At 34.8% G+C, this 10,590-nt stretch overlaps 1 protein-coding gene and 2 long non-coding RNA genes across 4 annotated transcripts in view; 2 read left to right on the top strand and 1 right to left on the bottom strand.

The window, feature by feature from the left end:
* LOC114148891 (uncharacterized) overlaps positions 1-466 on the top strand; it is a 34,052-nt gene extending 33,586 nt beyond the window's left edge. Inside the window, exon 3 of the long non-coding RNA XR_003596373.1 lies at positions 172-466. This is a non-coding gene — a long non-coding RNA (uncharacterized LOC114148891). The remainder of the gene's footprint in view (positions 1-171) is intronic.
* Positions 1-10,590, bottom strand: part of fign (fidgetin) — a 40,602-nt gene that overhangs the window by 9,637 nt on the left and 20,375 nt on the right. The gene's annotated exons all lie outside the window — the stretch shown is intronic.
* LOC114148890 (uncharacterized) lies at positions 1,524-2,561 on the top strand. Its single transcript, XR_003596372.1, has 2 exons — positions 1,524-1,753; positions 2,436-2,561. It is a non-coding gene; the product is annotated as an uncharacterized LOC114148890 (long non-coding RNA).

Genomic DNA, 10,590 nt, shown 5'->3' with positions numbered 1-10,590 from the left:
TTGACCCGCAATACACAGCAACATGTTTAGGAGGGTAGAGCATGGTTCTACTCCCAAGCCTATTTAACAATAAGAAAATAATTTAAAAAAAAGAAATATATTTTATTTTTCCCAAGGTGTGGAGATTAAAACACTAAGAGCTGATGGAGTGCATTAATTTTAAATCTACAGACAAACATACACAACTAACTGGATGGTCAGCATAAGGATATTGGAGCCAACACCTGGTTACCATGGAATAATCTATCCAATGCAGAGCAGAATGACACAGACATTGCAGGTCAGTCTATAATCCAACTCTCATCTGAGGCATTCTGAGACAGTTTCAAATCTGCTTGGAGGAGAGCAGCAAAGCAATCTTCCTTGGCAGCGCTCTGTTGCTTTCATCACACAAAGCCCTCAGCCCAGCATGAATTACATCCACATCGAGTCTGCCTACTGCTTCCCACCCGACAGAGTGGAGAGGGAAAAAAAACAAGCTTCACTTGTCTTTTTCTCCGCAGCTTCACTCAGCCTCTATATGAGGCCTAAAAGGGATTGAATGAGAGAAGTAATGAAGTTCAATCCTTAAGTCGATCTGCAAATAATAATAAAAAATTCATTCTAGCTGTGCTTCTTTATTCTGGGATGATGGGGAATGATTCTCTCAGAACATAGTTTGTGGGAGATTAATTCTCAAAACAATTTGAAATGGTGAACGGAGTCTTGTGCATTTTTCATCAGCATTAAGCTGAGTGAGATACGCAGACACATGAGAGAGAATGATCCAAACATGTCCCTCTCTTTGTTCTGTTGACACCATGACGCTATACTTTATACTTCAGCGGGTTAAGCAGATATCAGAGGATTCAAACTGAAAAAACAGCTAGTGTCCAGAGGCAGATTACAAACGCATGGTTTGTCTGTGAATTCCCTTCTGATTTCCTCCCAGCCATTTGCCAACCAGCCACACTAGACACCAGCAGCTAATTAGCAGGATGATGCTGCACTAATTGTGTTAATTTACAAGGTTTTAGTCAAAGAGATCTGTGCTGTGGCTCACATGGTTGTCAACCATCCAAGCTAATGACTGAAGGGAAATAAGCCTGAGGCAATAAGCTTGTGGGGAAAAATAAGGTGATCAAAATACAAAAAAAAAAAATCCTAATGGATTGCAACTGAATGGAATTATTAAGAAAATATTATAATCTGTAAAACAAAAAGATTCATATTATAAATGCATTTGTAACAAATTTATGCATTTTTATTAAACATAAACTAACTGTTAGAGATGCACCAATTAGGATTTCATCCATCCATCCATCCATCCATCCATCCATCCATTTTCTGTACACCCTTGTCTCTTAGAGGGGCCGGGAGGGGTCCAATTAGGATTTCCTGGCAGATATTGATTTCTAGTTTTCTTGGAGAGATAATCGGCTGATTCCAATTTTGATGGATTCTTATTTTTTATTCTGAAGAACATAACACACAAAAGAGAGAAAAAAAATGAATGCACAAAATAATGCTTATTGCTATGTATATGTAACCTGCACAAAATAAGGAACCCGTATTTTATTTTGGCGGGTCAAACTGACAGCACCCTTTAAGTTACGGGTCACAGGTGACTCGGATCTCAATCGCTGTTGCTGCTGTCGCTGTGGCCAGCTGCTCGTCTCGGCGTCTTCTAAACTTATAGAAGAATACGGCTGGATCGAGGCTTACTAAAAGGGCCGAAGGATTAAATTGGGTGTTTCCTGTCGACCGCTCGACGGTGAGTCGTTTAATTTACGTACTTTGTTTTCTTTGGAAATAGAAATGCGGTGGCGACACGCCCACTTAATCTGTGCATTAATGACTGAAAAGTTTATTTATTGATTTAAAAGGTCATTTTCTTTTTGTTAATTTTGTGGCCGAATAGATTATATATTGTTAAAATATTAAATAGACCTTTTGATTTTTGTAGATTCGTCCTTTTAGGACAGTTTTAGTTATTTTTTTGATTGATTTTTGCTAACGGCCTATAGAACTCTGGGCTTGGTCATTTGTTTTTATTGGGGAGTTGCGCAACGAAAAAAAAGGGAAAAAAAACAATTGTTTATTGAAACGATATGGAAGTCAATTAAGTTTAATTGACTGCGTCAATTAAACTTAGATATAATGTGAAAGTGCACTTTAATTTGATCTGTACCGGTAACTTTAATTTGATTCGTACCTTTGACCGGTAACTTTAATAAGGTCTATACCCTTGATTTGAATCTGAATGTAACTTTGAGTTTGATCGCGATCTTTAATTAGAAATTCATTTGAAAAAATCATGAGAAAACACTTTATGGAATATAGTTATTTGTTTATTTTTTTGTAATTGTTGAATGTTTCTTTATTTTGGATAACAGTTTAACAATGTTTAAACATGACAGCTAATTTGTTTTATTTTTATTCATGACCTTGTTTAGGTCAGGTTTTTTCCCACCCCCTGTGTCACGTCAGGATGGCGAGCTACCGGATCACCGCAGCTTCGCGGTAGGATTTAAATGAACCAAGCTATTTTTTCATTCTGGACCTATTTGCTCTGGATCTTGAAAGAAAAGAAAACAATCAGATATTGATTGATGGACTATTGATCACCTTGGATTCATGAATGGACCAAAATAGAAACTCTTGGGTGACATCAGGGTTTATTGTTTTGTTGCTGAGTGCTTGTTTTTTTCCTTGTGTTTTTGGTTATATTATAGAAAATCACTGTTATTATAAATATTATTATTATTGCATATCTTTATATATATATATATGAAAGAAAAAAACAAGTTGAATACAATAACTTAAACATACTTTTGTCTAATGGTATTTTATTCACACCCACGGGCTCCATAGCCGAATCTATCCGAGCGCCATTTGTTATATTTGGCCGTAGTCAGGCGCCTAGCCTTAAGTAGCGTTACATATACATTGAAGTATATGCCAGTTACCTTGTTAAGATTTTTCTTGGAAAAAAGAGAAGTTTTCACTTTTGGCTGATCTAAACAACCCAAAAAAAAGTTTTTTATTGTTGGAGCCAATCCCGAATAAAACAGAGTAAAGTGTCTGGTTGATTGATTGGTGAAACTCTACTTCTCCTTTAAATTAGTATCTTTTAGAAATATTTATTTTAAATTGAACTATGTCTAAGGTAAATCTGATTAATTTAATATTAGTTTTTTTCTTATAAAATAATAATTAAAAAAACCATCAAAAAAACCAATCTTCCAATTAATGCAGAATTGAGGAAACAGCAATGAGTGCCGTATTGTCTGCCAAGAATCTAAAGCGGTGGTGACACTGCAGCGAGAGTAGCGGGATAATGGATTTTGTAAAAATCATTCAGTTGAGTTCCTTAACACTCAAGGCCCATTTTGTCAATAGCAAAATTGCACACAGCTCACACCGAGAGAGATTCTTCTATTACTGCAAATCCTCTCTGAACAATTTGCCACTTTGGACAAATCAAAGAGGAGCTACTCACAAAGTGTACTTGAGCTCACTGAACATCAGGTGTTTTATATAAAACGGAGAAAATCCAAGACAGTCAAAATAGAGCTTGCAGCTGAAAACAGATTTGCACTTTATGTCAGCTTTAAAAAGATACTAATCAATGTAACCCACTTAATGCAAAATATTACTGACATTTTGTAAACACTGCACGTACTCATAGTGCACACATTTTATTTCTTTGCAGTATTACACATTGAGGAAAAATTAATTCTCTAAGATATGCTGCATGGAAAGCACAAACTGTATATTACCTTATACATATTTTCCATCAAACCAGATGATATAAACTCTAAAAGAATTTTCCCACAAAAAATTACACATAAATACTCCATATGCTGAAAAGTATACCGACACACACAACAATCTGGTGCTTTGGATACTAGAGTAAAATGTTGCCCTTCATTCTACCTGTGCCTCAAAAGGAGGGAAAAGCATCTACATTTTCCCTTGTTGTTCTCAAATAGTATAATTAGAGACCGTTCAACAAAACAGAGGAATGTTCTCAATGCCTTAGGACACGAGCTCAAGTTCCACTGATCCGCCAAAAAAAGGGTCTTTGTTTTTCTGTTTTGAATTAGTCAATTCTTGGGTGTATTTAAATTCTGAGAAGCCTATTTTGCAAATGTTTTGTTTTTTTTCCAATTTTGGTCATGTTTTGTATGTGCCAAAGTCAAATAAACTGTCTTCTACTTTATGTGAAATCTAATTAAGAACCACACATTTCTGAAAGACTTCTCATTATTGGCATGAGCTGGTATGAGATTCTCACTCTATGATAGCACTGAGTAAGATTGAACACAACTTCAGGGAATCTCAGTATATGTACAAATACTTTTAACTGAAATGTGTTAAAAGACTTCATTTTAATTATAAGGAAAACAAACAATTATTCCTGCTTCTTCTAAAATATTGACACATTGATTATTACAGTTCTGATACCTATTTATACGAGTTATTCACTATTTTTATTTTATACATATGCTTAAAGAAGTGTAAAGAATTAAAAAAAATGTAAACCTGTCTATTACATGGAATATTTCCACTCTTCATTTTATAATGAAACACTGTAAGTCTACCAAACTGATATAAACCAGTTAATTAGTAGGACTATCTGCTCTGGTAGTTGACCATCCAGTCAGCTGCTCAACACACAGGCTGTTTGTAGAAGGCTTGCATAAGTTTTGTAGGTGCCAAAGTAGTTTGTGATGCTTGCTGTATAGTACTGCAGAAAATGTCTAGAGGGTAGAAATACTGATAAATTCAATATGAGGATGTGCTGACATGGAAAAAAGTAATTGTAGTAACAAAACAGTAATTGTAGCCTGATGCAGATAGAACTTTCCTGATAAACTATGTTTGGTTTGGAAGGAATGAATTTATTAATTTATTCCATTGTGTAAATAACCGACTAACTGAGATCCACAATAACCCAAAGCAATATGATATTTAAACTCTATCTTAAATTATTTACTTATTTATTGGAAGGGTTATCATCATGGCAACATTTGCCATCATTGTCACATACTGAATGTTTCCTAATATTTTGAACTTCTCCCTCCACATTTTTAAAACTATAATTTAAAAATATTTTCCAGTGGGGTAATTTGCAACTGGAAATATTTATAAAGTGATGAACTTGCTTTTTTGTAAGAAATGGATTAGAGAAAATTCGGAACTCTCCACCACTCTTCCTGATATCTCAATAAAAAGACTAAACTGTAGGAGGAGAATGACAGAAAATTTTAGGAGATTTGAAAATAATGATTGTACACTTTAATATCTCATCGTTATACTCATCTCTATGACCAAAGTGTTATGTATTAATTACCGCACTTAAATGTCCCGCTCCTCAACAAAAAGAAAAGCAAGCATTGATGGAAGGCATCTGGCAAGTGGTAATGGTGTCATTTGGTGCCGTGCTGTTTAATTTCTGGTTGAGTGATCGTTGTCGATGAAACAGGGACGCTGACCTTTTTGGTAACTATTAATTTGGTAAGCCCTATAGGCCGTTTTTAAGCAAACAAGGCTGGGGCCTCCACTCTGTCCATCCAATTTCCTAGTGCGTAAATTGGCCCACCGCTTGCACAATTCTCTATTCATTACAGTGCTGCTGAAAGGAAGCACAGAGGTGGCAGAGTGGTTTTCTTTTCCCCTTTCTGTGCATGTGTGCACAGCTTGTGTGTACGAGCAATCGGGTGAGGAAGAGAGAAGCAGAATGGAAACGAAATGCCTTCCAGGAGGTTCCCAAGCATAAAGAGCTGGACCTTCCTTTCGTTCTGTTGCTCGGGAGGGGGTGGAGGGGAGAGTAGAGTGGGTGGGTTGAGGATCGTGGTGGGGGAAGTAAAAGCTGTCGTAATTGAAACGCAGCCTAATCAGACTCATTACCATTTTTACCAATTTGCACCACCAAAGATGCTTATTAGGTAACTGTGTTTAATAAGCTGCTCTTTAGAAAACTCACTGTAATGAGCTCTTTAAAGTCAGACTTGAGCGTGATTACACACTGAAAGTGTTTTTGCAAAGCTGAAGCAGACTGGTGCACTAAACCATGTAGGATGTCATAATTAAGCAACACAATCTCAATGCTTCACACCAACAATAGTCGATGCTAAAAATTATTCATCGTTACTGATCATTACAATTCAAGGATTTTTATCACTGGATATAAACTTAATTATGGAGATGTTTACTTTTATTCTGCATAGACAGCTTTTTACTTGACAAGCACACAAATATAGCTGACAGCCAGCAATTATGTTTATAAATAAAAACACTCTCATGCTTACGTTCACATTCACTAGAGATAGTCAGAGTAGTGATGGGACGAAACACTAATGCAATGTGAAATGGTAATCGGCACAGCTACGGACAGTCATTCATCTTACATATCAAGTTAAGACAATTTAAACTCAATTTAGGTCTCCGTGTGGCAGTAATTCTCTTCTTTGGATAGCAGGGTGCCATTTAACCCCTCATTTAGAAAAGACACGTCTTCCTCTGTTACTGTCTTTTCTAGGGCTACTGTCCACACATTTCGGCCACCCATGGCAGCAAATTACTGCTGCCATGGGTTCTTTAGACTTTAGACTCCACTGATCCAAGCAGATGATATTCTCATCAAAGGTGGAAAATGACTGTAAAAGAATGCTTTTTGGGATTCTAGGTACTAAGCTGAGCAAACATCTTTCAGTGACGAGAGCATTTGTTTGCAATCACAATGACAAAGGCAGAAGGTGGATTTGAAATCTGTAGCAACAGAGTCACACAAGCTATAGCTAGTAATTAAAATCAGCTGTTCTAAAGGAATTTAAAAAAAACTTCTTGAGTGATTTTCAGTGAAAATCAAAAATGTGTTTTAAAATAATGACTAATGGATTGAAAATTCCTGTAATTAATAGTTAATGATTATTAAAATTTGATAAAGCATTATTAATTTATTGAACGATCTAGAGTCAAATACTATATTTTTGTATATATTTCTAGGGGATTTAATGACAAGATCAACCTGGACGTCAATGTAGGATATTCTAATGTCTTGAACTTTTACAATATATTTATTTTATCTGATTTAGGTAAAAGTGATTTAAGATATTAATCCCTTATGCAATCTGGTTTAAAATTAGAACCAGATTGTTTAAAGTTAATTTGAAGAATGAATACAAAGTACACATTTTTACGATTTTATAAATGACACATTTATAATGGCATTTATGAGTATTTTACAGCGATGAAACCACTCACTCCCAAAAACATTTTAGCATTTTAAATAGTCTATTTTTCAGATGGACTTGTATTTAAGGTATTTCTAGTGCTGCTCCTTAGAATTTTATATTTATTGCATAAAAGACTCTATACACTCTGATAGATAGAAAACATTTTCACCAGTTTGAATAATAAAATCAACTAGACTGCATTGTTCGATAATTGATATATTTTGAATGCATGTTATGTACTTGGAATATATTTGAAGGATCCCGCTTGAACTGACCATTTCTTTTGAAAAGTATCTTTAGATGATAAGTTCTATAACTTGGTATTACAAAAATAAACTGAGTTTAATTGAAATAAGCCATCTGCAATATATGGAAAAACCTTTAGTTAAAAAGAAGATTTAAAAAAATGAATGACAGCTGGCACTAATGCAGGCCATGAGGTCAATGTCTAAGCGTGGAAACAAGCATCAAATTCCTTTTTTTTTTTTTACTTACGAACAATCTAAATTATTGCCCACATCTGTTTGTAGATGTTTGAATTAATAAAAGATGAAAACCTTCATTTTTTTAATAGTCTGCTGTATAGATGACAAAAATAAAACACACAAAAAAATCTTGTCATTTTCCTCAGCGAGATTTCAGTTTACTCTGTAGGACAGCCTGCTGAAGTGACTTGCACAATGGACCATGTCACTGCTTGCTGCACCCATGAAAGCAAACAGATGCATAAGATGATTATGTTAGATACATAATCACAAAGTCAACAGATTCTTCCACTTGTTATAGGGCAAAATGTAGAATGATCAGTATGGTACAATTAAACCCCTTCCAGACTCGCCAGTCCTGTTTAAAGTTTAATATCGCATCAAAAGTTGTAATTTAAAGTATCTAAAATCAATCTAGCTTGGATCACAATTTGGACAAAGTCTTGGTTCTTAAAGTAAACTATCTCTATGAGAAGCAAACTCACTTTCTAAGTAAACTCACAATCTAAAATCAATATTTTCTCAAAAATAATCTTATTTAATTCTTTTTAGTGATTTGACACATTACTTTTTTCTGTTATGTACTTGCTGCTACCCTGTGAATAATAGCTTTACTGTTGTTAATGTATTGTCAGACACACTTTATGGTCAAAAGGTCCTGGGCTGCACAAGGTGAATAACACAGAAACCAGCCAAGCTCTCATTTTAACAGTTATTGTAACATCGGTACCAAGTTATCTCTGTTTCAGTTTAAAGCTCTTTGCTATTTCAGTCCACAACAAGGTAGTCATTTTTAGAAAATTATGTCATAAGAAAAAAATTTAAAAGACTACATTTTTTAACCAACCACAATTTTGGTTTTTACTGCATACTGTTGCTCTGTGATGCACTATTGTCCTGTTCAGGTTGTTCCTAGCAAGAGATGGGCACAAGTTCGCCTGTGACTAACAATGGGCAGGCAAAAACATGTATTGATGGATTATATTTTAGTTCAAATGTTATCATTTTTTTGAATGAAGTTGTTGAATCAGAATATTCAGCCAGATTACATAAACCTGCCAAACCTTTTTCCCCACTCATGGACCAGAAACTAAAACTTTCCAAAGCCAATTCTTAGCAATGCCTATTTTTCTTGCCTATTTTCTTGTGCTTGGCTTACAAAATGGTATTAAACCACATGCCTTTACCTAGAATTTAAGCCTCGAAAGCTTTTGCTAACACAAAATGCTTGGAGCAAAAGAAAAGCTTTTTCTGTATAAAAGGATAAAAGTTTTGTTTTTTCTGTACAGAATTATCTAGAACAGCCCTAAATTATGGTGAACACTGTGCTATGAGTCAATCATATCAAAACACGGGGAATTGTGCTAATGCTGGCCTCATGCAAAAGCAAACTGCGCAACAAGAAAACATTGTTAGCAGAAGCAAGATGTGAGTTGATTTAAGATTGTAGGTGTCAAATCAGTTATATGTTTAGGAAGAAATGATACAGCAAAACATATTTTAGGTGAAAAGTTGTCAGAACATTATAATAACTCTAAACCAAGTTATTTGTTGGAGAATACTAAAGGGGCACTATTATGTAATATCAACTTTTTTGAGCTTTACATCATGTCACAATGTTATTCTGTCATCAAAATATATACCTGGAGGGTTACCTCAATTTTTTCATGCATGTTTGAGAAATACTTTAATCTCCTGTGGTAACCACTCAGCTGTGCAAAACGCCGGGGTGCACCTAGCACCACTTTCAAGATACAGCTCCTTCTCTGAGCTGCAGTTTCCAAGCTATCGTACTTCCGCCTCACAAACCACCCCTTCCCCGCGACTCCCCCACTCACAGCTCCTACAGATTAGCCTGTTGCAATTAGCAAGCACTTGGTGGAACTGTGCATCACCTGAGCACATTGCATGAGCTACTTCTCAGTAACTCAGGTGAAAAACATTTTAAATGAGGACCGCCGTTGTGATAATTTCCTGAAGGCAAAGTTTCAGAAAGAGCAGGAGTTTTTAAGGAGACAAATACCCAATTTCAAGGTGTTAAATTACAAAGTCAAATTTCTTTTAAGTCATATTTGATACATATAGCATTTTTTATAACAACTGAAGTTAACATAGTTACTTGATTGTGCAATAAAATGGCACTGTGCCTGGAAAATACATAATACTGTCCCTTCTATATCTTAAAGAGGCTCTGGGATTTGGATAAAACGTCCTATAGCAACTGCTTAAATCTTCATAATTAGCATTGTTTATCTTCTTATGATTCCAGAAACTGAATTTTGCATTTGACAATTCTAAATCATTCCTGCTACTGTATGACACCTGCTACTTCTTACAATGTGTGTGTGGTTTTGAGTGTAAGTACATAAGACCTCTAAAGTCTTTGCAGCGCCATTTCTCAAGGCTGCCTGTCACATAATTTATCCTCTGAAAATACCTTGTCAAATCTTATGAGATGTGTTTCATTTATAGTAATAAGGCATTCAATAAAACAAGCTGATATTTTACTGCTGTTTACTTACGTTAATGAAGACAAAAACATTGAAAAAGATAATGTATTTTTTATATAATCTGTACATAAAACTACTGCTTCATTAATTTGAAAAACAAATTTTGCAACTACAAAGCTGCTAAAATCTTGAATCTTCGAGCTTAGAAACCATTTAAAAAGACACTAGCCAACTTTTCCCAGTGATCTTATATCACCAGGTCAAATACTGTAAAATTAAATGCATTAAATGTATAAACTCCATAATTTGGTTTTCTGAACACATTAACCATTAGCTTGTATTTTGATGGCATTGAACTGAATAAAAATCAGAAAAGATTTTAAATGATAATAAAATAAACATTTGTTTTGATATTTTTGTATTTCATATTTT

Source organism: Xiphophorus couchianus, chromosome 7 (genome assembly GCF_001444195.1).
Source record: "Xiphophorus couchianus chromosome 7, X_couchianus-1.0, whole genome shotgun sequence".
In the NCBI taxonomy this organism is placed as follows: domain Eukaryota; kingdom Metazoa; phylum Chordata; class Actinopteri; order Cyprinodontiformes; family Poeciliidae; genus Xiphophorus; species Xiphophorus couchianus.
This window is presented reverse-complemented; position numbering and strand designations above follow the sequence as displayed.